The 26,876-nt window shown below is 45.6% G+C and overlaps 1 protein-coding gene across 1 annotated transcript in view; it reads left to right on the top strand.

Moving 5' to 3' along the window:
- The window catches only part of CTDP1 (CTD phosphatase subunit 1), a 795,245-nt gene that overhangs the window by 731,763 nt on the left and 36,606 nt on the right, over positions 1-26,876 (top strand). The gene's annotated exons all lie outside the window — the stretch shown is intronic.

The following is a 26,876-nucleotide window of genomic DNA, read 5'->3' as shown; positions in this document are numbered from 1 at the left end:
TAGAGCACCCCTGAAGGATGGAACAGGTGGTAGACCGAAGACTGGGCATGAACACATGCGTGTCCCTTGCCTGGTAGTGAAGAACCTCCACGTGGGTTTTCCCTCCCCAGGGGATCGGCTTCTTCCCTGGGTTTTGATGATTCTCTATCCAGTGTCCTTCGGGCACTGGGCAATTTCACACTGAGAGTCCAGTATGAAGTGTGCTTTTCTTTCCTTCCTGTGTTAGGAAGTGGTGCTGGCCATTGTGTGCATGCGTGCCCACTGGTGTTTCAAATATATATTGAGCCTGTCGTAGCAGGCTTGTGTGTACACAATTGCACCTATGGTGTTCTTAAACATGTCTGGCCTATCATAGCAAGCCTGTGTGTGTGTGTGTGTACTTTCACCTATAGTGTTCTTAAACCTTCGTCCGGCCTGCCAATGCAGGCTTGTGTGTGCTCAAGGGCACGCATGCCCAGAGAGTGAAGGATACCCATGTGTTTTAACTACTTATATGAGCTGCTCTGCCTATAGGCTAACATGGGAGAAGTTTACAATTACTCCTAGCTGCAAGAGTGGATTGCAGTGGAGTAGCCTCATAATGTTTCCTGTCATTGGATGCGTCCTGGCAAACTCCTTCCCATGGCAAAGATATTTTTGGCATTAATAACTTTTAAAAAGTGGGCATTTCTATGTTCTAAAACGTTTTTGTGTGCCTTTTTAAAATTTGACTCTAATCCACACTGGAGGCTGGGGGAGCTCATCTGTGCATTCCCCAGCAACAGCTATAAACCTTAAGCACACAACTGGGATGACAGACCTCTGCCATTTGAGGGCCTTGCTGGATAGATTGGAGAGAGAGATTTTGACACTTGACCTCTCAGACCAGATCATGGCCCTAGTAAAGATTGATGTGCAGTCCACTGCCCCATGGCAGACGGCACTGAAAGTTAGGAGAAACTTCTGTGGTTCAAAGGAGAACCCACTGAACCTCACCCAGCTTCAAAGGCACACTACAGCATAACTACTGGTGCCACACTGCCGCAAATTAGAGATATGCTTGTGGGGATGCAGGACCAGAGATACTGGACTGTCTGTGTGGTGCACACTGCCAGAGGAATCTGTTGTGCACAAGGACTAATTACTGCCCTTAGAAGGGACATCACACCCTTTCTGAATCATGGCTGGCCTGGGCTGATTGCCTGTTGCTGTGTGGCACCCCGAAGTGTGCTCTGCAAGGGCTTGTTGGCTTGAGCCCTGTTCTTTGGTGGAGGTCTCGTGAACATCATAGACCTCCCTCAAGGGACCTACATCTTCCACCAGAGAATCTGAAGAGTGGTGCTCTCCTAAGTGCCCACATTGTCTGCTGTATTCCACCGGGTAGCAGTGGTGTGAGTGTGGAACTAAGTATTGTGCCCGGAGACCAGATTGCTTGGTGTGGAGCCCTCAAAGTATTTCCCGCATTCAAGAAATGTAGCCCTTCATCTTAGGGCCTCAGTATGCATAAGCGTCTTGTTGGTGGTGAGCGGATTCATCGGTTGCAGGACCCTGCACGGCCTGCTTTGTCAATCATGCAGCATTTCCCTTGTCCGACACACCAATTGCATGCTCATTGCATGCAGTGTCTGATTGACAGGTTGCTAGCCTCAGAGGTGGGGGTGTACCCATAGTAGTGTTGTATTTGACCTCGTTTGGCCCCACTGAATTTGCTTCTGTGTGATCGGAATTGCCAGGTGCAACTCAAGTCATCGCGCACCAGACCTTATGCCTCGTTCCAGGGAGATATGGAATTGGTAACTCCTCGTTGGGATTGTCTGGTGTGACTCAAGTCATCACACACCAGACGTTGTGTCCCATTTCCAGGGGTTGTGGAGGAGTGGATTTGTGTACTGGAGTACCTGAATTAGCTAGACAACTGTTGAGAGGTGTGTGTGTGCTATGGTGACCCTCCCCTGGTGCTTAGCAGAACCGGGGCTGTGCATAAAGGCATGATGCAGAGACCTTGTAGTGAACTTCCAGAGTGGGGCTGTAACTTTCATTTTTCGACGGCTGCCTGATCAGCTGGTTACCTATCACCCCGACTCCTGCCATCCCCCCCCATCTCCACCCGAACCAACCCCTCAGACTCCTTCCTGTCTTTCCCCCAGGTCCCTGAATAAGTGTGACTTCAACCGCAATCGGCCTAGTACCGGACAATGTTTTCTTTAATCTCCAGCCCATGAGAGTGGGTAAGTAGGGGTTGGTTGAAGGGTGGAGGAGGGTTTGGCGCACAGGGTCTGTGAGTACAGTAGCATCTGACCTGCATAAAATCAGTGCACTGCATTAGGGTGTTCGGAGCAAGTGTGTTTGAGTGCATGCTATAAGAGCCTGACTGATATCTGTGGCACCACATAGCAGTGTGGAGTCAGTGTGTGAGAGTGACTGCCTGTGATGAACTGCACCACGGTATTGCTGTACACGTTGTTTCCTTGCCAAAAGGTTATCACAGTTGACATTGGTTTTTACCCGTGCGTCAAAAGCCCACAAGGCTAATTAAAAGTGCTGTAATTATCGGTGTGTACACATTGCTGCTATCGTTGTGAACTGGGGTGCACGCTATCACTGTGTGGTATTGAATTGGAGTAAATGCTAGGGTGGGTCTCGTGCTGACAACGTTTTGCACCACATGAGTGTATTGGGAGGGAAAGTAGGATTTTTATTGCATATTTTATTTCATATTGCTGATGTAGGTTTAACACAGTTGGGCTTAGTACTGCTAGTGTTATTTCCGAATTTGATTTATTCCCAGAAGTACATCATTTACATGTTGTGTTAATGTTTTTTTAATACAAATCTTCATTACAAACACAATGTATGAAGTCTCTTTTGTGATGTTCAGTGTATTTATTGTGCAAGAGTGATGTGCCAGTGCTTTATACATTGTCCTGTGATAAGCCTAACTGCTCAGTGCCAAGCTACCCAAGGGTGAGCGCAGGATATACAGTGAGCGTATTCACCCACCCCTGATGGGAGTGGTAGGTTCTGCCATGCTAGGGCCTTCCCTCAACAAACCAGAATATGCCCCCTCCAACAGTTAGTCACTGTAAAATAGACATATACCAAATTACACAATCATATAGTTAACAAAGCAAACGGAAGAAAACTATGTATCCAACATCTCCTAAAAGATAATAGAACCTTAAAAATATATGCATAATCTTGCAGATTAATATTTATCAGCACACCAGTAAATCAAGACCGAACAATTTTTGCATGTGTTTTATGTAGAATCTAAGCTTGGTTGCAAAAAGTAGGACAATTTTACTTAATATTTTGGAAATTGAGGTAAAGATTGTGTGCTAAATGCTTCTCCACCAACATTAGTGCTACTTCTTCCGCATTCCATCCATACTGTTTTTTTTTTTTTTTTTTTTGCATTTGTCGCGCTAAGTGGGAAGGGTATGCCCAGTCATGGATCCTGTGCTTGCTATGCCACCGGGTTCAAGCCTGGTTGATGAGGGGTGATACCCTGAAACTGGTCCCACAATGCTTGTTTCTGGCGCAGGGAGGACCTGGCAGTTCGGGCTGGACTGTTACCATGGGTGAGCAGGTCAAGAATGATTTGCACATGACTGGATCCTAGCTGGAATAGCATACCGTGCAAAAAAATAACCATAACCCAGATCTGTGACAGGGTGAAGGATTTGAATGGAGTGCTACTTTAGAAATGGTTATAAAGTAGAATCCTTTGAATGTAAACTCTGACAACCAGTGAGCTCCCTCATGCCTTACAACCTTCCTCTCAAGGTGTAGTATTTTGCCACCACTGATCCCTTGATTGACTGGGCCCCAAAACTATTGCCATCTGTCCTTGCTTCTGATATAATCCTTATACATGGTTAGGAAACAGTAGGTAAAAATAATACTGAAAAAGGCTACCTGGAGGAAATTAAGAGAAATCCAAATCTCTGTAATCTAAATTCCCTCATGCATCCCTCAAAATCCCTGAAATAGTTCACTGCACACCATCATGGTTTTACTGAAAAGTTAGGATAAGATTTTTTTGTGTTAGATTTATTTCTAGGGGTAATAGTAAGAGATCTAGCCAACTCTGGATCTAGAGCCATCGAGTGGCTCATATATTTATTGAGGTAGTTGTTTGTGCCTCGGTTTTGTGGAGCCAAGGCACAGATGGCTACGTTTCCTGGCTGCAAGACATTTGTAATATTCCAGTGAAATGTAAATTATGTAAGGCATTACTTAAGTCTCTGGAAAGCAGAGATTTTTATTGCAGTTTCAGGTGAGACCAGTTAATTGGTTTAAAACCTTTTATTGGGAATGGGGTGAGGTGTCAAAAATATTTCTTCACCACAGCAAGCCAATCAGTAAATGAGTGTGTCAGCTCTGGTTTCTCAGTCCTTGTTCACTAAAGCAATGTGGGCTTTGTGGAAAAATATCTCATTACTTGATCTCAGAACAGAACTCTTAGTATGCGCTTTATAGTTTGTTACGGTAAAAGGCTTCCTCTTAAGTTCGAGCCAAGGCAGCGCGCAAGCTCTGTCCCTCAACATGTTGTAATCTACATCTGTCGGCTTGCAACACACCCATCTCACGCCCATGGTACGCCCTCCACTTTAATTCGTTTCTTGGCCTGTCTTTCAAAATTCCTTTGATTTCATAGGTGAATGCTTTACTCTCGTCCCGCCTTGAGGCTGCTTTGTTACCGCCTTGGTAACTCACCCTATTAAATGGATTATTACACAAAGGCTGCAAGCTGTAGGGGGTGTTTTTTTTTTGAATTAATGTAATTGTTTTTTTTTTTAAAGGTTGATAGAGCACAAACTCAATTGGTGGTGCGCTTTACATGACTACGTGAAATTTCATATAGCTCGACCTCGATCTGAAGAGCGCTTTAGATGGGTACCACTTAACAAGTTTAGCAGTTGGAAAATATAAAAACTGGAGCATTTGATAAAGAAAAAACACAGAAATCCTTAAAGTGGCTCTCCCGGCACAACAGCAGAGCCGATACTACAAAATTCACTTCACTCTGGCAACTCGCCCCATAATGCTTTGCGGTCATTTCTATTTGAAAACATTTTTGCCCAGCTCAGCCTGTGGTGGTCCTACGACAATTGGACCACCACCAAATCGTTTAGCTTGACGCGCTCTTTCTGTCTATGCCATCTCTAGATCCCCACACTAGGCTGGTGGGACCCTCAAAGTAGTAACGTCTCCCATTATTCAATGTCTTTTTAAGATCTCTCATGGGTTGGCAGGCAGGCAGGGAAGATACTATTAAAAAGAAACATTCATGCCACCATCCCCAATATCCATTAAACCTAGATGTGAAGGCGCAGTATTGTGGGTTTCATTGGTATTTACATGCAGGAGTAGACATTTTGGGAGGGAAGTATAACCTTTTGTATGAAGTGAGAGCATTCCTGTGAGCAATTTAAAGCTTTTTCCTAGGATATCCTATGACACTAGCTGTGACAAAGCTTGCACCAGCTTTGACTGGGAGATTTTCCAACAGCACAATGTGCTGTGCATTAGCATTCAGTTCACAAGACCCTTCAGACATAAAACTCATTCGGTTTGTGAGCAATTGGGCATCCTGAGAAATTTAATTAGATTACCATAAAATTATAGGCGCCTCAGTTTTTTACAGGACGTTGAACTAGAAGGTTAACCCACTCTCTCATTCAGCAAAAAGCCTCTTAACCTCCTAAGTGTAAAGTAAATTTGCCCATATTAATTGGAATCTTGTAGAAGCTTATACGCTTTTAAAAGTGACTACTAGTGAAAAATACTCTTCTGGAGGTTATTTGTTCTAGGAAACAGTTAGAGAGCTCTGATTCTGTGAGAGGAAATAGCGTTGCTTAAATACTGTTGGAGTCATAATGGCTATATCAATGTGAAACAGTACGCAGCCACTGAGATTCAACCAGTCATGTGAAAAACAACTTGTTTAGTTATCACTTTAGTTTTAGCTGCATGCAGAATAGGGTATATTATGAGTTTGGTCTCTGCCAGTATCTCTGTTATACTGCAGCAGCCCCTTTCCTATTTCCATTTGAGACTCTCCCTCTGACATATATTTGACCCTCTGGATATAGAACACGAGCAGGGTCACACTTTCCCTCCTAGTCTGAAGTTAAATCGACCTGAGCCATTCCCAATTAGGAGGGTGAGTTTCTATGCATTTATATGAATAAAGATTCTTAGTAATCTTTAATTTATTCCTTTATGCACACTGATGTAATTCTAAGGTTTAAAATAAGTAATGCAGAACCACCTGCATATGCAGTAAAGCTATATTTCATCTGTGTGATAGACTTCCAGGTGCCCATTCCTTACCTTTCACTTCTCCCCAGAAGTCAGACTGGATCCAGACGATTTTCATGCGCAGTACCCCTGCGGGTTGATTGGCTTCGAATCCACGTCATCCATGCCTGTGGCATTATGGGTCCTATATAGGTGCTACCTAGGCACACCAAAGTAATTTCTTTTCTTTCCACACTAGCTAAGCACTGATCCAAAGAGGCTGACCTCTCAGTCACTTTTTGACTGCCTTTTTTTCGACTTTTTGTTGAGTATTTTTCGAGTTCCACTCCTAGTGTGTTAAGGATGTCTTCTAGGAAAACAGGTTTCAAGCCCTGCGGATCCTGTCATCAGGTGATGTCCGTAGCGGATCCGCACCTTTTTTATCTTTGGTGCCTGGAGCAGGACTACAACCCGAAGTAACTCTCTGAGTGCCATGCCATGCATCTGTAGGCTTTGAGGAAGGGGCCCCTAAATCTGATGATGGCCTGACACTCGATTCTGCACAAGTCGAGGTCCTGGTCGAGAGGAAGGTCCTGTGATTGGTTGCAGAGTCTGAAGTCATTATCGTCTCACTCCAAGTCCTCAGGACAATCGGGTAAGTCGAGGCACAAGAAAAAGTCCAAGAATTCAAAGTGTTCTTCGACTTCTTCTTGGCCGGCGTGAAGAGGTAACATAGACGCTCTAAGCCTTGTTCTGTGGAACCTGCACCTGGGTCAACTCCACACCTCCCTGGGTTTCCGGGAGCCACAGTGAACTCTGCCCAATTCTGAGAGTTTTATGAGACCAAGCACCTCACTTTTGGGCAGAAGGACCCGGCTGGAGTGCCTTCGGGCCCCATGGGGTTGGAGGGGGCTCCTCCGGGTTCTGTGCTGGCAGCTCCGGCCAAGGCACCGATGGGGCTCCACGGATCCAGTCCTGGATCCGGATCAGTGCTGGTCATGCCACCTCGGGCTTCCCCAAGGCCAGTTCTGACACTCCCAGCGGCATCCGCACCACCAGACTGTGCCATCACCATTGGAATTCCTGACTCCTACAGCGCAGGATGGGCAATGTATGACGCTGACTTCAGTGCCAGTAGGTGCCTTGCCTTCTCGTTTAGATCCTGAGCCCTTTTCCTATGGGCTAAGCTTTGTGTATGAATGGGAGGGGGTCCCTGGACCCTTTAGAATATGAGCCCCATGAAGAAATGTCTGGCGTGAAGACTTGTGTATGGCCAGCAGACTGGACATTTCTCCAGATACTAGCATGCTTTCTCCCCCTACTGTGGCTACAGAGGGGGCAGCTGAGGTCCTGGACCTTACAGTGCCCTCAGTGACGGTCAGGACTAACCTCTTGACAGAGGTGCTGCAACTGGGAGCTTCCCCCTCTGAACCCCGGCACCTGTTCATGGAGTACAGAGGGTACCTGGTCCAAGCACAGCACAGGGGCTCCTGTGAACATGACAGTTGCTCGCCACCATTGCCCCGCACCTGGGGGGGGGGACCCAAGTTTCTCGAAACACCACCACAGCTTGGTGGTCGACTCTACCTCCCCTTTCACACCCCCGTACACTTTCCCCGGCAGGGAATCGAAAAGGTTTGATTAACTTGGGAAGAAGATGTGTCCTCCTACCAGCCTTGCATTGCGGTCTGTGAAAACTGCATGCCTTCTAGGCGGTTATTCCCACATGCTGTAGGATATTGTTGTGCAAGTGCTGCAACAGGGCCCAGAAGAGGCCCAGGCTATACTCTCTGCAGATGGGAGAGATGCAGCAAAGTTCACAATTCGTTTCGGACTGATCACGACCAACTCGCTAGGTAGAGCGGTTTCTTCACCAGTGGCACTGAAGCACCACGCCTGGCTGAGGACGTCTGGCTTTTCAAGGGATGTCCAGGCTTCTTTGATGGACATGCCCTTTGATGGCACCCACTTTGGAGACAAGGCAGACTCGGCGCTCGAGCACTTCCAGGATTTTTGTGATATGGCCAGGCCCTTGGGCCTCTTGGCGGGCCCTCTACGTCTGCCTTTCTCTCCTTTTGTGGCTACGGAAGGGATCTCCAACCATGCTCATTCCCAGTCAGCTGCGCATGCTGCCCATCCTTTGGATGGCTGAGGGCGCAGGAACCACTGACTTCGTGGGTCAGGTGGCCAGTGGTCTGGGAAATCTACCACCCACCTCACAGTAGTATCTAAACGCTTCTAGACTGTCCCGTCTGACCCCACCCCCCAAGGACCAGATGGAGGCCGGATTCACGTTGACCTGCCCCAATGGCAATCCATCATTTCAGACTGGTGGGTTTTGCAGATAGATCGAAGGGGCTATGCCCTCCCCTTCGAGACTTCCCCTCCATCTATGCTACCATCTTACGTTCGGATTAAGGAGGATCATTTGTCCCTTCTCTGTGAGGAAGTTGCAGCTTTCTTGGTCAAGCGAGCCCTAGAGAGGGTTTCTGTGCCAGAAGTAGGCTGTGGTTGCTATTCCCGCTACTTTGTGGTCCCCAAAAGGACAAGGGTCTCCACCCTATGCTAGACCTTCGGTCCCTCAATCTATTACTTGAGAAGGAGAAGTTCCAGGTGCTCACTTTGGCTCACGTCCTATCTGCCCTGGACCGAGGAGACGTGATGATAGCTTTTGACTTTCAGAATGCTTATTTTCACATCCCCGTCCTGCCTGCCAGAGACCTTACTTGGTTCATGGTAGGCCACGAGCACTTTCAGTTCTCCGTGCTCCCCTTTAGCCTTATCAGTGTCCCTTGGGTGTTCACAAGGTGAATGTGGTGCTTGCAGCTCACCTGTGAAGATTAGAGATTCAGTCTTCCCCCTAAATTGACGACAAGGTTCTTGAAGGCGAGTTCTCCACAGGCTGTCATCTCCCACCTCCAGACTTCAGCAGAACTCCTGCATTCACTGGGGCTCAGACGCTCCCTTCCTTCTGAGCCATTCTGGATACAGTGCCGTTTTGGGCCTATTCTCCAGAGCTGTGAGTCCAGGATATTCGGGCTATGATATCGATGTTTCAGCCTTTCTCCTAGATTTCGGTGAGACTGACTCTGAGCTGCAGGGGCTCATGGCCTCCTGCATCCAGCTGGTAACACATGCCAGATAGCTTATGCGGGCTCTGCAGTGGGACGTGAAGTTCCAATGGGCGCAGCATCAAGGAAATCTCTCCAACAGAGTCCAGATCTCAGAGGGAACTGCGCAAGATCTGCAATGGGGGTTACAGAACCGTGATTGGGTTAGAGGCAGATCCCTTTCTCAACCAGATCTGACTCTAGTGATAGATGTCACTCCTGGGATGGGGCAGCCAACTGGGAGAGTTGAAGACCCAAGGTATCTGGTCTTTTGGCAGAAAAGGGCCTCCACATCAACATGCTGGAGCTTCGGGCGATCCAGCCGGCATTTTCACGGACAACACCACTGCATGAGGTACTGCAACAAGCAGGGCAGGGTGGGGTCATGGACCTTTTTCAAGAGGCTCTGCGCCTCTGGACCTGTCTGGAAAAGCAGGGCGTATCCCTGGTGGTTCCACATCTGACAGGTGCTCTGAATGCCAGAGTGGATGAACTCAGCCAAAAATATCTAGTGGATCACGAATGGCATCCCCATCCGGAGTTGGCACAAGGCCTTTCAGAAGTGGGGAGAGCCTTGGTTAGATCTGATTCTTTCCACAGAGAATGTGAAATGTCAGCAGTTGTGCACATTGGAGTTTCCAAGGTGGCACTAGCTCAGAGACGCTGTTCATTTTTAGAGGAGTTCAGGGCTCTGGCACATGTTTCTGGCCATACCAATCATGCCCAGAGTTCTCAAGAAGTTGAAGAACTGGGCCTAAGTAATCTTTGTGGTTCTGGACTGCGCACGGAGAGTCTGGTATCCCGAGGTGCTGAGCATGTCCATCGATCCTTTGATCAGACTGCCCCTTCAGCAGAATATTCCGTTGCAGCAGCAGGGGAGGATTTTACACCCAAACCTGTCCACTGTCTGCCTTCTTGCGTGGAGTCTGAGCAGTGGCAGTTGACAGCTTTTGACCTTCATCCCAAAGTCTGTAACGTTGTAGCAATTTATTAGTTAATTAAAACCATAAAAACGAATCAGCAGTTTTAAAATCGTACATTCAGTTTTGAGATCATACATTCTATTGAAAGACTGAAAACTCTCACAAAAAAGGACATACATATTCTTAATTTTACTCTTGTCTAAAGGCTAAAAATGCAGGAGTATTTAACAGTACGGAAGTAATACACCTTGCTTACTGTGACTTGATTTAGCACAGCAAAACACAATGAGATGTATAAAAATTGCATTATGCAAACATAGCAATGAGGCAGCAATGATCAAAATCCATGCCTTCCCATCAGAATCCAACATTGGTAAGCCATACTTACTGCATCCTCGCTGAGCACAGCAAATCTGATGAAAATGCATGGTGCAGTTGTAGAGAACAAGCAAGCACAACAAATCATATGAATATTACTTGTGCAAACATAAAAAGCGAAACAACAATAAATATGACCCAGGATCCTCCCTGAGGTAGGGACCACCTAACATACTCAGATGGCCAGGGCTAAACCTGCCTACGTAGTTGGGGTAGGCAGAATCTATCAATCTGAAGTTAGTAAGCCATGCCTATAGCAACCTGACTGAGCCTAGCAGATCATGTGAAAGTGTGTGGTGCTATCATGGAGAGCAAGCAAGCCAACCAGGCAAATGAAAAATGCATGTGCAAATGTAAAGGAAAGGCACCAATAATTAAGAACCAGGATCCTCCCTAGGGTAGGGACCATCTAACACACTCAGATAAACTGCCAACTTTATCGGGATAGGGGTAAATGATCCTTGTGACCAACCATTAGCAACCCATTCACAATAACAACACCTCATACGGGTCAATTCCTCATACTTTACCCCTAGCAACTCATCCTAGTCAGTAATCCATAATGGCATAGCAAGCCTAAGAAAGGCACCAATAAATAAGACAGGATCCTCCCTGCGGTAGGGACCATCTAACATAATCAGATAACTGGGGCTAAAACTGCCTATATAGTCTGGTTAGGAGTAAATGATCCATGTGACCAACCCCTTGCAACCTGTTCACAGTACCCAAAGGGCGGGTTGGAAGTCAATTCCTCATACTCTACCCCAACACAACCTGGCCTAGTCAGTAATTCATAATGCCGTCACAAGCCCAGGCAACATAATACACTAAATTGGGAGGTGGACCCTTCAGTCCGGCCCTTCAGTTTCCATTGTCCGATTCCTCCTTAGATCACAGATACTGCTTTTATCTGGTTGTGAAAATTTGTTGCGTACTGTTCCAAAAGAGCGTTTAACATAGGGTTTTCAGGATTTAAGTCTAATGTAATCTTGGCCGCCACTGAAATGGTATACACCTGTCCTTGGAATACATTTGTGGCATAGGGAACAGACAAGTCTGTTGGACCCCTTTCTGTCCCGCTCTCTGAGGTCCTGTTGTTCATTATGTCCCTTGCCCACCAGGACTCTGCTCTGGGCTCGCTTAAGGGATATTTGTCTATTTATGTTTTTCTGCGGTTGCCTGATCAATCTTCATTGTTAAAGTCTCCTACTATACATAGGTTCCTCATGGTCTTGCACATCTTTTTCCTCCATCCCATTCATTATGCCCCAATGGGATCTGAACTTGGTTCTGACCTTTCTGATGTGTGCTCCTTTAGAGCCTCTCCACAATTCTTTTAAGGCTTCTCACTTTGAAAACAGCCTCCCTTGTGGCCCTTACATCTGCCCGCATGGTGAGTGAGCTGCAGGCATTGTCATCTAAGCCACCCTACCTTTCCATCTATCCTGACAAAGTGGTGCTTTGCTCACGGGCCTCCTTTCTCCTGAAAGTGGTTACACCCTTCCATGTAGGCCAGTCCATCACCTTGCCTACCTTATACGCACCCCCACATCCTTCTAAGGAAGAGGAGAGACGCCACTACCTGGACCCCAAAAAAGCATATGGCATTCTACCTTGATCGTACCAAAGCGTTCCAAGTGGATGATCATCTCTTTGTTGATTATATGGGTGTGAAGAAAGGTCAGCAGTGCAGAAGAGAACCATCTCCAGATGGGTCGCACTCCGCACTAAAATGTGCTACGCTTTGGCTAAGAAGCAATCCCCTGAGGGCATGCGTGCTTATTCGACCAGAGCTAAAGCTGCAACCACTGCGTTAGCATGCAGATTTCCAGTCAGGCAGCAATGCAGGCATTCCTGCACACAATTACCAAACACTACTGCCTGGACAGTCAGGCCCATCGGGATGGGCACTTTGCCCGTTCTGTCCTGCAGGACTTTCTGGTGTGATTTTGTTTCACAGACCTTCCTCCGGGGATGGTATTGTCTGGGTATCTATTCTAAGGTAAGGAATCTCCCAATTAGATCTCCCTATCAGATGGACACGTTACTTACCTTCGATAGCGCCATATCTGGTAAAGACAATATCTAGTTGCAGATTCCTTACCAACCCACCCATCCTCCCTGCTTTGCGAACTGATTTCTAGGGACAGACGCTTCCCTCTCAGGGCCCTAGTTTGGACACACTACTGGACAGTGTTCTTCATGGCTCTGCACTTCTGGTGTGGAAAGTTGTGAAAAGAATCTGACGTCAGCACACCGGGGTGGTGCCTATATAGGACCCACACCGTCGATGACAGACGCAGAGCCGAACATCACCACCTAATGGCGTGCAGGGGTACTGCTCAAGAAAAATCTTTGACTCAGACTGACGCTTGGGGGAAATTGTCAGATAAGAAATCTGCAACTAGATATTGTCTCTACCAGATAAGGCGTTACCGAAGGTAAGTAACTTGTCCTTCACTTTCATTGTGTTAATTATTAAACCAAATGCACATTGGTATGAAAAATAAATCAGGTCTTCACCTTAATTTTGGAAATAATTAATTTGTTTAATACTTCACAGTTTTGTAATTTTTTTTGTCTGCACCTCTATCACTGTGCCCGTACGTGCCTGTACGGGCTAGCACAGTGCTACTCACCTCTGCCCTGGTCATGGTGATAGTTCATTAATGTTGATCATTTCCAGGCTACAAATTAGGGTCCGTTGTATCAGTCCCATAATCAGAAAAAATTACTGAGAGCCAGTAAAAGGAAGTTCACATTTTGCTTTTCATGTTGGACTTCGCACTGATAACTCAATCACACAGCCTTCTGCATGCAGTATTCACTGCACACCAGATCCAGGACAGAAGTGTGATTAGGCAGCCATGCTAACAATATTTGATGTATTGATAGTTACTACCCTACATTGGGAATACAGAGATCAGGATAGGTCAGGTTATATTTTTTTCCCCAACAGCTTCTGTTCCTACTGGCCTCCCATTCCTTCCTGCAGATCCCTTCCTGGTTATGGCATTTCAAGCCAAAGTTTGTTTTTATATTGCATAGTGATGGCCACATGGACCTTATGGGAACAGAGTCTGGCGATAAAGGCAGTGTACTGCACACTTGGTGCAGTACACTGCCTATATCAATGGTGACGGTGAATCCTAACCTGTAAAACAAATTAATGGAACAATGAGGCTGTAAGATTTCTGAACACCAATGTGAATCTCCGCACTGTTAGACTCAGTGGAGATTTGCCTGGGTAAAATCATATTCTCATGACTTTCCAAATGAACGTTCAAATGTGATTGCGGTCCCTTAGTTTTTATTGTAGACATTTCAAAAGGTTGCTTTGGTGAACTGATATTTAAAAAACATGATTAGAGTTTGTGGACTTAATAGACCATAATGCTTAGTGTCTAGATGTCTGATGCTTGGATTTTTCATTTTTTAAATCCACATTTGGTGGCAATGGCACAGGCAGATATGGAGTCCATAGTTGTTATTCATCAGAGGTAAAACGCAAAGCCTATCATTATTTCTGGGACTCTTCTAACAAATAAATGGTTTCCTGCAACACATTTAAACCATTTTTCCCTTCCAGGTGGCTTTGAGTTTACTATCCTCGTCTTATGATGAAAAGGATCCTCATTTAATTTTTTTGGTTTGTTTATGAAAACCAGAAAAGTTTTTTTTTTTTTTTTTTTTTTTTTGTTTTTTTAGGTCTCTTATCAACGTCCCTTCCTTTCTTGCATTTGTCCCTCCCTTCTAGCAAAGCCTCTTTACCATCATTTTCATTGGCAGGCTTGTATCCTTCTATTGCTCACATTTAGGGAACTACTTTTTTATTTTGCATTAAGTATTCCCTGAGAGTGCATATATTCTCTTGGTCTCTCTTGTGCTTCCTCTTCTCCCCTGAAATACCCCCACCCCTGTTGCTTACCCCTCATCTCCTTTGTTACTCACCTACCCCTGGCTGTCCTTAAAAAGCTTTGATTTAGTGTTTTTTCAAGGGCCTGGCTACCTTCATTTGCTGCTGGGCTACTAGTTATGTTAAAACTTCCTCCTGTTCATCGCCATTGCTCTCTCGTTCCCTGCACTACCTCCCCCTTTGTTTCTTCCCTACCACCATCCACCGGCTCCTCTTCCAACTTCCTGATCCTTTAAATGTTATTTTAATTATAGGGATTTTTTGAGGGCAGGGCAGCTGCCATTTGCTAAGAAGAGCTATGCATTCCAAAAGTAGGCACGCAAATACAACAGTACACGTGCACAAGCATATGGAATAATGTGGCCGCCAGCAGGGGCCGCATCATCCAGCATTTATTCTTTCTATTTTTGGCCAGTTATGCACAGCAAAGCACGACCCTTTGGATTTGCCAATGCTTTTTTTTTTTTGTATATTGTCACAACCCACTCACTGTAATAGGATCCCTTCATTTGATCGCCTTCTTTTTAAGTAGTCCTAAATAAAAAAAAGTGGCTTCACCTTTTCTGTACACCTTGGTGCAGCATCTCTGCTATGTTTACACTGGGACCCACTCACTGTTGCTTCAGCAATGGTGTGCAAGAGGTGGAAGGGATGGGTGTAAGAAGGTGTACTGTGGCTCAGTGTAGAGTCCTCAGGGAGGGAGAGATACATTGTACTTGTTTGCCTGACTGTTCTACAACAGTGTTGGCGTTGTCATGATCTAATAATGAGGGTCATATTAGATAAGAATACCCTGGTTAATTATAGGTGAGTAGATTTTCCTATCTTTTCACTTTGGCACAATATCCCAGTAATCACCCATTTCCTGCCTATCCTGTTTCTGGATCAAATACTCTTATTCTTGAAATCTCTTGGTTGTTTTTTCCTTTATATGTTTATTCTCCCTCCTAGTCTCTTGTAGTGACTTCTCAGTGTGTAACTACACACAAGAGTATTTACTATTGAAAGATGCAAGAGCCTGGGGTGGTGCAAGATGGTGGCTCGGGGCTGCTGTCCCAGGAAGTACTCAGTATGATGGCTGATTCCCGCTGCTGAATCCCATCTGACGGCAGTCTTGGCGGGGACTGAATTCAGGTGCTTCATCCCTCCTGGTCTGAGTGCTTCGGCTGATTTCTGCGGCGTCCGGCATCAGAGAGCAGTGTATAATGGCAGAGCATGTTTGGTAGCAGCAGCTAATGCAAGACTCCACAGTGAGCACTGATTTTGAAAACCTCCTCCCTCCTGGCCTGATTGCTGTGGGTGATCTCACTGGCGGCTGGCATCAGGAAGTAGACATACCGGCAGAGTGTGTTCAGCAGTGGCAGCTTGAGTGAGCCGCCATGACGAGCACTGCTTAAGCTCCCTCTCTGCTCCCCTTCGGCTCCAGGAGCTGGGATAGTGCTTATAAGCCTCTTTGCGTACCCTGGTTCAGGTGATTTTGTGTTGCTTTCCTTGGATTGTGTTTGCCGGTAGAGCCTCTTGCATCGGTGTGGTTGACTTATGCATTTGTTCCATGATTTCCAGCTGGGGCTGTCTGCCTTCACATTCTGGCTTGGCAGCTCTGGGTGTTGGCGGCTGCTCTCACTGTGAAAGTACGGGCCAGTTCCGCAGTAGAGTTAATAGAAAGTCGACTTCACTTTGCGGAAGCTACAGCGTTGCAGGCTTTTCCTCCAAATTTGACTGCTGCTGCCTGTTTAATTCCAGGGCATTTATCTGGCTTGATCAGTTGTTGCTTACTGCTTTCCTAGGCCCTGACTCTTCTTCCAGACAGCAGAGGATTAAAGTGGAAGTATGTTAAGGCAGCTCACCTAATATGCTTGAGGTTTTTTCAACCTTCTAACATTGTTCACGTTAAGATGCCAGTCGAGGGGTGGGGCAAATGAGAGGATGCTGACCAGAGGGTGGCAGTTCTCAAAAGTCCCCAAAAGGGGTGGGGGGGAGAGAAGAGACATCTATTTGGCAAGCAGGTCAGCAGCCACACCAATCCAGGCAATCACAGTAGACTTAAGGGGCCTAAAATTCAAAACAGGCCTTAGCTGGTGCTCCATATATTCAGAAGGCAGGAGATACTCCAGATATGACGGAACCCAAGGTGGAAATCGCACAGAGGTTATGGTTGCTTTTGGGCCCAGAGTCTGGTGGGGTTGTGCCGCTACCCTACTCACAGTGCACTCTGGATTCTTTTATGGCTTCACTTCCATCTTCCATTTCTGCTGCTTCTGCGATAGCTGCCTCAAGTGACGAATCTGGCCTAGGCAATGAGTTGAGTGAAGTTCAGGGGCTCACCTTATCTCTTCGTGTCCGCTCTCGAGGAGAACCCTCGACTTAGTCACGAGGTTGGGGCTCCGATCGATACTCCTGCAGTTCAGCAGATTCTGAACTCTGGGTACAAGGCAGATGTGCCCTCCCCCCGTCAACTCTAGCATGCTGACTTGGCACAACTGGTTCAGCCTCTTCAACCTTTCCAGCCTCCCCAGCCAGCTCATCTTGGCAGATCGGAACCTTCTGCCAGAGGGTGCAAAGGCCAGGAGGCTTTGTCATTCTTGGACCTATCGGATAGCGACTGGGAGAAAGAGGTGGATCAAGCGGCACAATCAGTTTTGGCAGCCAAAATTGATACAGACTGCACTGACCCCTGAAATGTATTCATCAGTGAGCTCCGATTTTTCTGTCATCATATCTCTTCCTTCGAAGAAAAGCAAAGGGCCAATGCGATTGCCCACTGGCCAGCTTGAGGACTTTGTATCAGCAGCCTTCAAGCAAGGAGTGATTGATATGGTCCCTTCTCAAGATGAGGCAAATGAGTTATTGTGGGATCCTGGAGGGACAGAACTGACACCCACTAATCGCTCTCCACTGGTGCTGATGCCCCAAGTTATTTCATCTACAGTGGATTGATCCATACTTAATGCCCCATCTATGAGGGAGGCAGGGGTATCCCCCTCTTCATCAGGGTCTCAACTGGCAGGGTTGGCACAGGATGCCCACACCTTGGAAACCATCTACCATCTCCTTTTGATAGAAAGGGAGGACTACCAGAAAGCCTCGCTGGCATCAAAGGCTGCCGGTCTGAAAACTCAAGTCGTTCTCCACAGATTATCGCTAAACATGGATATCATACAGTCCATCCTTGGGGCAGTGGAATCATCCCAGGCGGTCATCCGAACAGCTCTGGAAGACAACAATGTGGCGATTGCTCAGCACGTCTCATGCATTTCTACCCTTTCATCCCTGATTGAAGACCTGGAGAACAGACCATGCAGAAAGAATATTCAGGTCCTAGGTACTACATAAGGAATGGAAGGCGATGACCCAACGGGCTTTGTAGTTCTTCTGTTTCGAGAAGCTTTTCCCACTCTGAATGACTGGGATATGGTCTGTTTAATTAAGAGGGCACACCGCTTGCCATTTAGACCGCCCAGCAAGCCTTATTGTTACTCTCAGACTATCCTCATCTATATTGAGAACTTTATCCTGTGTCAAGCGATCTACCGGGAAGTCGCTCCTAAGACATTTGTCAAAACTTGTGGTGTGGGATTTTTTTTTTACAGTTCATATTTCTGCCACCAGATGTTGAGACGCTGGCAGCTCCGGGAGCATATCTCAACACTCCAGAAGCTTGGGACTTTGGCCTCTCTTACGGAGTCTGCCACTTTGAGAGTCCGCACAGAGGGCCAAAAAGTACAGGAACTGTTAACAAAATGGCAGCCAGATAGCTGAGATTGCTCTGTAATCTGACTCTAATCTGTTTTGGGTTAATGCCGATTTCTATCTTTGCTGGCATAAGGGGTTATAAACAGGCAGGGCTTTACTTCAGACGGGTTGTTAATCTGGTGCACTGGATGAGCAGTTTATCTCTCTCTATCACTCTGGGTTACTTTTGGGCTGCCAATACTTTATTTGCTCTTGACCTTTGGTCTCTGATTTGGTCCTGGGTGAATACTGGTTCACCCATGTCATCTTTTGGGGATGGGTAGGGTCTGTTTTAGGATTTCAGGTGGGCTATTGGTCTGGGCACTGGACAAGACAGTTGTCTCCTTCCGCTTTCTCTTTCCGGTCTGTTTGTCCTGTTTTCTTTGGGCTTCTATCATCTTATCTACTCTTGTTCTTCTGTACTGCGGGGTCTTGGATTTACTCTTGTTAGTGTTTTTACATTTTTGTGCATACCGGGGGAGAGACGGTCTCAGCACTGATTTCAGCTATTAGCCTTAATGCATGCCTAATCCTAATGATCTGGGGAAAGGACCTTCTCTTAGGGATCAGCTTAGGGGGGGTCGCCTTTGCGGACACCTGGGGGGTGGGGTGGGGCTGGGAGTGTGTGGGGGTTATGAATTTGGATTGTGGGGTTTCTTTTGCACGGTGCACAGGGTTCAAAATTGTAGGAAATGGGACTCTGTAGGATCTGGCTAGCAATGGAACAAGGATGTATATTTGTGTTCGTCTAATTTTGGAGCTTGAGTATTTTAATCTCTTTGGTGGAGGGGTAGTCCATGGCTTTGGCGATACAATATCCCTAGTAGGTAATGGTGGGTGTCCTGAACAGCTGCATATCCTAACTTGGAATATCAATGGAGTCAAGTCTCCATATAAGAGCAAATTGGAATGGGAGGAATACAGAACTCTCAATCTAAATATTACCTGTCTCTTGGAGACTTACCTTTTATCAGCAGAAAGCTCATTACTCAGAGTTGGGCTGTCGTCATGTCCCCTACATGTTTTACCTCTGCTCAAAGGGGGGGGTTGCTTTGTTAGCACAGGATCGTAAATGGGGATTTTGCATCTCTGGATGGATTCAGGGGTTTGCTGGCGACTAGTCAGAAGGATAATGTCCATTTTACCATCTTTGTTGGATATGGGTCTAATACGAATAATCCCAAGGTCTTTGATTTTTTGCTAACCGAGCTTCATCTTTGGCCACCAACGTACATCATTTGTGGTGACCTTAATGTGATGCTACGCCTTTTCAGAGACTTAGTATCTCACTTACGGGCCACTGTTCAGAACCATGGTGGTTTGGCGTGCGATGGTAAGCATCGACTTCCCGGGGCTCTGCACCAGCTAATTTCCTTGTATGCTGTGGCTGATCTTTGGTGCTTTGAGGGATCCAGTGAACCAGGCTTTACATATTAGTCTGCCCCCATAGAGCAATATTGTGCATAGATATGTTTCGGTCATTAATACTCTGGTCTCGTCTTCTAAGCTGGTGCTAAACCCAAGGGTCCTATTTGACCACAGTTCTCTGTCTTTGTTCATCCAACCTAGCAAACCTATTCATACGCTGGGACCTCAGGGCTGGACTTTTGAACTTTATTTATTATATAATGAGTGGTATGTTAGCTCGAACTCCCATCTGCTTGAGTTTCCAGCATTCAACATTGGCTCTGCACCACCGTTGGTCTTTTGGGATGCTCTACCGGCCTCTTGCCAGGGACAACCTTTACAATTTACTTTTCGCCAATGCAGAGTGGCAACAAAGGCGGTTGTTGGTCTCTCAGTCTGGTAGAATCCAAGTTGGGCAACAGCATTGCGAAGGATGGGATTCGGGTAAAGCGAGCAGTCTGTACCCCTCATAGCATCTCTTAGAAATCGAAATGGGCAGTGAAAAATGGATGAGTTAGACAAATGGACAGTTTTGAAAATAGTAAAGAGATGGGGCGGATTTTTTTCATTTCGAATAAGGGATAGCTCCAGTTTTAGCAACATTCAGCAGAACAGGGGTGAGAACGGGGAGCTCATGGTTGATCCTCTGGCTGTCAGAGATGTCTTTAAATCGTTTTACCAAGACCTTTACCGAGATGACTCTGCATCCTCTGTTGAAGATAACTTTCTATTTGTTGAGCAATATTTTCCTTACAAGGTGACCCATAGCCAGTGTGCAACATTAGAAGCGCCTATAACTCTTGTAGGTCAATTACTATTGGCTCCCTTGCTAAAGGAAAAGTCTCTGGTTCTGACCAGATCCTTCTGGAGTTCTATGCCACCATTTCTCAGATCCGGGCCCCAGTGCTTCTGGACCAGTTTAACTCCTTCTAGTTGTTTGATCGAGTTCCTGAGTCTTGGGAAGAGACCAATATTGCTACCTTCCAAAAAAAGGAATGATCACATGCTTTGTGGTTCATATCACCCAATCTCCTTAATTAACACAGATTCTAAGATCAATACATGCATACTTGCCAGCCAGCTGTCTGTAGTTATCCCGGACCTGGTTGATCCGATTCAGAATGGCTTTATCCCAAGCTGTTATGCCAAGGAAGCCTTTGACCTGGTCTCCTGGGCCTTCCTGTGGAGGGGTCATGGAGACTGCAGACTTAGGCTCTGTCATTTTATCCAGAATTAGTCTCTATTTTGGCCTCAAAGCATGGCTCCGCTGTTCTGATTTACTCTCAAATACAATCTCCATCTCTTGTGCATGCCCTCTTTCTCCCCAGCTGTTTGAACTATACATGGAGGCTTTCATTGAATCCCTTAAAAAGTCCGAAGAGATTCTGCCCCTGAGAATACACCTACTTGAAGTCAAAGTCCAAGCCTACGCTGATGATACCGTGGTCCTAACCATCCTATGCAAGGTTGTGGTTCAGTCTTTTGGGGAAATCTCTGGTTACAAATTGAGCTCAAAGAAGACTCAGATGTTGTCTAATATGCCCTCCCCATCAGGGTGACAGATGTGTACGGTCGGTGGTGTACGTAGAGGTAACCTTATTTGTCCATATCATAGAAATTGTTGAGAGCAATTACAGGAGGCTTTATCAACATTCTGCTGATGTATTTACTAAATGGAACTGTCTTCATTTGGGCTTGATTACCCATTGTAATCTCATCAAGATGGTCATTCTTCTGCAGTGTCCTTATCTTTTCCACTTTATTCCTATTTTTCTTCCAGTAACCTTTTTCTCTAAGATCAAGGCTTCTTGGCAGAGGTGTATATGGTGGTTATAAGAAGCCCTGCTGCAAAATACATTCTTACCACAGACCAAGGAGAATGGGGGTGTTATGCTTACCATATTGCGGTTCAGCTATCTGCCCTCATTCTTCTCACGGCTTCGCCTGGTTTTGGGATGGAGAGTGTGGGTCCAAGGTCGTATGTTTACTGATTATCTGCCCTTGGAGGGGAATCAGTTGTCCCCGGGGTGGGTATCGTGGACACATTGTATTTCAAGAGAACTCATTTTAAGACCTTTAAAAATTCCATCTAATTTGGGGTTCTCTTAAGTGCATTTTCCTGGTGTTACCCTGTTCAGTCAGCTTACATATATACAATATAACCCCAAACTACTCTTTTGTGTTATGACAGCTTTCTGGAGATTTGGGAGAGGGTTATTCTTCCTATGTTAGGCCATCTGTTTGAGGACGAGGTGTTTCTTTCTTTTGAGCATTTAAGGTAACAATGCTCACTTCCTCATACCTTTTTTTTGTTACAGATGTTTGCAGCTACAACTTTTTATTTGTAGCCTTAAGGAAGATGAACTAAGGTGTTCTGATAACTCCCTGTTGGAGCTTATCATGACCGCGTCAATATAGAGAAATATTGGGATGACTTATAAACGAATCTACTACTCTCAATACTACTCTGTCGATCTGTTCCATTTAAGAGCGAATAACTCCTCAATGTAGAAGTAATGACTGATGATCTCCGGAGTAGCAATATCTTGTCCCGTTCAGCTCTAAATGTGTTGTTTAAGGTGCATCACTAAAAATCCATCAATGATCTATAGTATACTCCTCACCACCTTTTTGTCATGAAGATACGGTCCGAGGACCGCTGATTTGGTCGTGGTTGTGAAGGGGCCAATGTGGCTCATGTACTTCCGGCTTGCGCTACTTAGCTTATGTCTTGGGAATTCGTTTTTGGTAAAGTTCAGGCTATAGATCATTTTCAGGTTGCTGCGGTCTCGAAACCGATTATGCTGGAACATTCCCCAGCTATTCGCCTGGACTTACTGGGTGTATTTTTTTTCACAATCTCTTTGGCCAGACTGGTTCTTGCTCGATTCTGGCTCTAGTCTGAGCCTCTGGATCTGGTGGCAGGAATTTTTTAATATCATAATGGTGACAGAGAATGACCCTCGAAGGAGTAGGTTGAGTTGAATTTGGTACCTTGTTAGGCTTTGTATGACGGATGCTGTTACCCAGGACACTGGCGTTTAGCCTGTACACTCTTTTTTTCCCTTTTACCACGTTGCTCACCTCTACCTCTGTTCCTGAATATTGAAATTTCATTATAGCTGTTGACTTGTTTTAATGGTTCTTTTGGGTTTATCTTTTGATCAACCGTTGTTTTCATTTCCAGCTGTGCAATTAATTTATTCTTACTCTATTTTTTTGCCCCTTTCTTTCTCCCTTGAGTTTTTTACAGTAATATAAAAATCATTTAAAAAAAAGAAAAGAAAAATGCAAGAGCCCTAACGTACTCCTACGCTATAATTTATTCCAGAACAATGGCTAGACAGTCTACCACTTCCTAAATGGAAAAGGTTAAAGGGAAACAAACCAACTCCCTCTTTATGGTTGCAACTCACGTCTGTGCCTAGGGCTGCTGAGTTTAGAAAGTAGACAGTCAAAGGAAAAAGGTTACATCTCTGAGGAGGGCGCGATCTTTAATGTCCACTTGAATTAAAATTTGTAACCTTGCATTTCCCTCTACCTTCAACAGTGCACTGTCGAGTCGTTTCTGTAACACGAAACACTGTTACGCTGCACACAATAGACCCCACTCGAATGTTTTACATGAAAGTGATCGTGGAAAAGTGAGTCCGGTTGTTACTATTTTGGAAGCGCGTTGACTCATTATACTGCTCAGCTCGTGCATTTTATTCGTTAATAAGTAGTCTGGGACGAGTTGTGTTGAGTTTTGAAAAGCCAGCCCTTTGTTGCGCACCTGCTGGGTTACGGCATTGGGTGGATGAGGATTCGGCGAAGTTCTATGACCCGAGTACCGTCTAATTATACCCGCCACTAGATCATGTTCTTGCTGTCTAGATGTAGATATACAGTTTGCAACGTGCATTTGGCATGGAATCTTCATTGCGCAGCTGCACTGTAACAACTTAAGGGGGCAAATGATTATTTCATTGAAAAAACATTACCCTTTTCAAATCAATTTAGAGAACTATTGCCACGCATATTATTCTGGGTACTAAATTTAAACTTGTGTACCTTTAGTAGAAGGGCACTCGAGCAGCTGCTTCTGGAGCCTTTTTCTGGGGGAGGTGTATGTATGGTGACTTGTATATGTAGTGCGGTGACGCACTTGAGAAAATGAAGGGGAGTGACACACGAAAATTAACCTCCCTATCCCCCGAGATAGCCCTAACTGTAGTAGTCCTAGTGGTTTGTCTGTGTATTTGCCTGCGATTCTTACTTTCAGTGTCCAGTTTTTAAGTATAAACTTAATGTTAAGGCTTGAAAATAATCTACAGAGGTATTATAGGCTAGCAAATGAAGCCCACACATTGAAAGCAAAGAGCACATTTGAAGAAACAGCACCACTCCTGCCTAAATGGTGCGCTCTAACTGGCGTAATTTTTTGATTTTTGATTTTTGTCTGTTCTTTCATGAAATTAAGGCTATATTATTACTTTTTCGGACTGTCCACTGTGATTCCCATAATATATGTATTTGAAAGAAAATTGTGTACTTTTTATTCTGTATACTGTCGAGCTGATCGACCCGCACATCCTCGCTACCTTGAGTAGATTGTAGAAGTCTGTGAAGTGTTTCTATATTTTCGGAGTTAGATAGTGGGTAAAGAGAAAAATATACAATGTTTTAATTTGCAACGGAATTGAATATTTGGCGAAAACATTCTGTGTATTTTTCCCAGGCCTTTCACTACTGTAGAGCCTTGTGGGTCAAGAGAGTTGACATGAAAAGCAGTCTTAGATAAATTAATGTCTTGGCAAGAAACTGCGATGGGAGAAAAACAATTGTTTATAACTACTGACAGGGATGCTTGTACTGCAATATGGTGAATGGGTCCGCATTATATATCCCATTTGGGCAAGTGATAAGTGTTCTGCAATCAACTTTGTCGTTATTTATAGGAGTCGGCACTGACGGCACACACCCAAGATGAGAGAGAGCGAGCAAGAGAGTCTCTCTTCCGCCTCTCTATTCCATGCTCTGCTCTCCACGTGTTAGCCTCCCTCTCCAATGAAGCATTGAAGTCAAGCACAACAAAGAATGAATAGCTAGAGTGGCCGTGGTTAAAAGCCCACAGAGAGATTACAACATGCCACAGCGCTTGCAAGCTCGACCCTAATAAAATGGAGAGAGGATGGATAGATAGATGGATGGATGGATAAAGAGAAGGATGGAGAGAGGATGGCTATAAATATAAATGGATTCATATAGAGGAGGATGGGTGTAGGTAAGGATAGATGAAAATAATGAATTGTTGGAGAGAAGAGTGGTTGTTGGAAGGAAAGAAGGCATTTACGATGGATAGATAGAGAAGGAATTATGGAGAGATGGATTGATAAATGAATGGCAAGAAATGATGCATGATGGATAAAAAGTGAAGGGTGAAAAGAGATGGATGAGACAAGGGTGGATGGATCGGTGGAAAGTAGAGAATGGATGTGGGGAAGCAGGACAGGAGGATAGGGAAAAATAAATGTTGTGACGGAAAAATTCTCTGCATGGTGAAAGACATGTACCCCTTGCCCTGAGTGCCCAACTTTGTTATTGTCTGGCTCCCTAATGCTGTTTTTTTTTTTGTTTTGTTTTTTTTGTTCATAGGCGAACACAAGTTATGCATGTGTGCCATGTCATAGGCCTGTCTCACGGATTGCAGAGTTGGACCTGGAGGAGTGCCCAAAGCGCTACCCTCATAGTGTTGGAAGGCTACTGCCTTCACCAGGAGTTAAGCAGCATAAGCACAGTGTTGGAAGCATAGTGTGTAGTGATAAGTAGTAGTGAACAGGTACTTTATACCCTGTGTACCCAGAGTGAGGCCCACAAGCTCACTCACCTTTTTAAAAGTTTTGCTGCTGTGTTCTCAACTCAAGCCTCACCTACATCAGGGTCATGTAGAAGTGTGTGCTTGAAGGAAACGTGCTGAGTGCAGGTGCGCTTGCACAAAATTCACTACACAAAGGGTTAAGTGTTTATACAGTGCACAATTGGTAAATGTGTGTACTGGCAGCATGTGTTTTTAATGTAATTCACTCTGGTACATTACAGAGAGGCTGCAGTACTGAACAGTGTGTGCAGACTGAGTGTTTGTGCTGCATGTTGGTATGCTGATGGCTACTTAATACATGAGGTTAGCAGTACTAGGCAGTGAGAGTTGTGTGGATGTACATTGAGTGCAGAAGTGCTTTCACTTTTACATTTCATGGAGGCTCTCTGGTTCCATTTTGGGAAGCCTGGTGGAAACATGAGGAATAGAGAAATCCCCCCAGACAGATTTGTGTACAGTTCTAAGCTGAGTGGGACAATCACTGGAGGATGAGAGAGCCAGGCTGTCCCTGTGCATTTCAAAGGGTTCTTTGATTCTGTGACCGATTACAAAGAAGGGGCTTGAATACATCTCAGGTAGAGAGAGATGTGGCTGCTAAGGATATCATAAAGAATAGGGCTGAGGGCCCAGGATTAACCTTTTAATGCACTCATCACTGTAGTTGACATCCAGGTATGAACTCTGGTCACTCCCATGAATCTTGTTGTGGGTTAATCGGTTTCAGAGTCAGACATCCATAATGAGAAAAAAAAGAGGGGAGAGATGTCTGCTTCAAAGAAACAGAAGCCCAACATAAAACTTTAAAGATCCAGACATTAAATCACATTTTGTGTCTGGAAAGGGACTATAAGTAGAGGAGACTGTGACCCCAAACTTTATCTGCCAAGCAGCCAGTCTGGCTGTGTGAGGAGGGAAGCTCTGAAAGACTTCTGCCTGTGACTAAGACTAGGAGCCCAGCATGCTAACCTTCCTGCTGGGTGAGGGGACATCACCCAGGAAAATCAAGATCAACTACCTGGATGCTGGAGCACCAGCATCTGCCTGCACGCCAAGACCAGTGTTCCTGTGCGGAAGAAGAGAGCGTTGGAGGGAGCAAGCTCCCAAGGGGAACCCTGGTACCAGGACTCCCTGTGCGATGTGTAAGGAATCTATCCCTGCACCAATCGGGCCGTAGCCTGTGTGCCAGACTGAATCAGTGACCCCCTATACCAGGAGGGGCCGTTGTGAACTAAACTAAGGGGTGCAGTGGGTGAAACTCGCACCCTGCACCTATCGGGATGTGTGTCGGACTGAATTGGTGACCCTGCATGCCAGCAGGGGCCACC

This window comes from Pleurodeles waltl, chromosome 2_2 (genome assembly GCF_031143425.1).
Source record: "Pleurodeles waltl isolate 20211129_DDA chromosome 2_2, aPleWal1.hap1.20221129, whole genome shotgun sequence".
Lineage (NCBI taxonomy): Eukaryota > Metazoa > Chordata > Amphibia > Caudata > Salamandridae > Pleurodeles > Pleurodeles waltl.
This window is presented reverse-complemented; position numbering and strand designations above follow the sequence as displayed.